This window comes from Gossypium arboreum, chromosome 3 (genome assembly GCF_025698485.1).
Source record: "Gossypium arboreum isolate Shixiya-1 chromosome 3, ASM2569848v2, whole genome shotgun sequence".
Classification (NCBI taxonomy): domain Eukaryota; kingdom Viridiplantae; phylum Streptophyta; class Magnoliopsida; order Malvales; family Malvaceae; genus Gossypium; species Gossypium arboreum.
The window spans coordinates 25,932,930-25,935,369 of record NC_069072.1 but is presented as its reverse complement, the minus strand read 5'-3'; the positions used below and the strand labels follow the sequence as shown (position 1 = coordinate 25,935,369).

Genomic DNA, 2,440 nt, shown 5'->3' with positions numbered 1-2,440 from the left:
TTCAGCCTTTTATAGGCGTTTACAACTTGCTTCTTGTTCTGTCTTGTCTCGTTAATGCTTGCAGGTACAGCTTTGGGCGGTGGCGCAGTGACGATGGCGGTGGCTACAGCAGGCAGGAGGTGGCAGATGGCCAGAGGGTCCTAGGTGAGGCTAAGTGGGATTAGGGTTTTCTTTTTCTAATTTTCTTTGGGTTGGGTTAGTGTTTTGGGCTAAGTTTTGGGCTAAGGGTTTTGGGTTTGTATTGAGTTGTAATTGGGTTTTAATTGGGTAGTTGAATTATGTTTATTTGGGCCCAAAATTGGGCTTGTACAGGAATGATAATGGATTATGAAAGATACTTTATATCATTTAAATTAGTTTTTTTATTTAGACATTAAATTTATTATTTGAGCAAATTAAGAATGAATCTTGAAATGAATTTTTAAATATATGTGCATTATTTGAATTTATTTTAACTTTTAGTTAAATAATGTTAAAATCTTTTGAGAATTTATAAATACAAATATACATTTGTACATAATAAACCTAAAACATAAATGCTTAAATATACAAAACCTTAACTTTTTTCAACAATACTAAAATTTTATTAACTATTCATTATTGGAGTTCATTTTATTTGTAAGGATAATGGCTTTGGATCTCAATTTCATATTTATATTTATAGGAGTCCAAAGCAAAGCATGTGCCTGCCTTTGGGGCGTTAATACATAATTAATCTCCTAATTTAATTGTTATTAAATAATAGTTAATTAGGGTAATTATTGTGGCATTATTTTATTAGAACAATTAGACGTTGCATTTTGAATATTCTTTCTGTCAGTACTTATGAGTGCAAACTTGAAATCAAGTGGGCGATTTGCTCTTATCATTATGTAACATAAAAAATAATAAATATTGTACTTATTTTACTTTTTCCTTTTACATATTTTCACAAATATTTTTTAGATTCACGTTTAGATGGATAACGAGGGTCTTTTCTTTATTTAAATGTCGTAAAAATATTAAGATTAAACTATATCAACAATCCCTTAACATTGGTTTTAATAACAGAACATTTATTCAACTTTCAATTCAATCACTAAACTTTAAAAAATGATAAATTGGTCACTAACATTCATTTTCCGTTACAAACATAATAGAATGCTAATGTGGCACGTTAACTTGTCACATTGGCATCCCATGGTGGAAACGACTCCAATTTAAGAACCCTAGTTGGATAGTAGAAGAAGAAGGATAAAGAAAAAAAAAAAGAATTCCGTACTCAAGTCACCTTTGATTCATCAATGGTGGTCTCTACACTATCCCCAGTCTCTTACCTTACAAGAATCGAACACACTAATCTCTTTCCCTCCAAAAAACGCCAATTTAACCTTTTTTCTCTAGCCAAAAAGTCATTAACAATCTCTCCATGGCTTCACGAAAAAAGTACCCCCTGTTTGGGTCCCAAGAAATAAATTTTTTTTCCATTATTTCTTTTTTATTTGCTTTTATTTATTCATTTTCAGGTAAATAAATACGACACAAAATGGGAAATCAATGGTTTGGAGCAAGGATTTTTTACAAAGGAAGTGAAGAAATAGAAGTGGATGTGTTTAAGAAACTTGAGAAGAGAAATGTTCTAAGCAATGTTGAAAAAGTTGGGCTTTTATTGAAGATGGAGGAGCTTGGTTTCACCCATTCATTGATAGAGAAACTTAGTGTTTTCTTTAAAGCAGAATAGCTTGGGTTGCTTAGCTTGGTAGAGCTTGGGTTGCCTTTGACGTTGGCTTTTGTTGCACTGCTGACTTTAATAGCAGCGTTGGTAGCGATTGTGATTATATCAAATGATTAGGTAGGTTTAGTGGCAGTGCAAGTGGTGGTGGCTGGAGCACTTGTTGTCGGTGCTGCTGGTTTGTTTGTGGGGTCGGTTGTATTGGGGCTATTGGAGACTTTGAGAGAGATTTTACAGTCTCTTCTATTCTCTTCTTCTGCCCAACTAGGGCTCTTAAATTGGGTGGATTTCCACCGTGGACATGTCCAATATGGCTAGTTAATTAGCCACGTCACCTGTCCTGTTAGGCCTGTAACGAAAAATGTTAGTGGGTGACTGATTTGTCACTTTTCGATAACGTTAGTGAGTGATTTTTCATTTTTCTAAAGTTTAGTGACTGTTTTGTTATTGGGCTATTCCAAAGTTGGCTCTTAAAATACTTTTTTAAGTTTAGATATTGTGAAGTTTATTACATGATGAAGTCATCATAAAACTTGTATTTTCTCTATCAAAAGGAAAAGATTGTAAAGTACAATTTACAAGATTTCGATTTTCATGAGTGTCAAGTTTTAGCTAGTGACCTTGGATTGAGGAAATTATTTGCTCATTGAGCATACCAACTCATTTAATATAAATAAGATTTAACATAAATAACTCCTCGGTCTTTTTTATCCATATATATGAATTAGG

The 2,440-nt window shown here is 32.9% G+C and overlaps 1 pseudogene; it reads left to right on the top strand.

The window, feature by feature from the left end:
• The first annotated feature begins 1,283 nt into the window (after window positions 1-1,283).
• On the top strand, window positions 1,284-2,029 carry LOC108477894 (uncharacterized; annotated as a pseudogene).
• The last annotated feature ends 411 nt before the right edge of the window (window positions 2,030-2,440 follow it).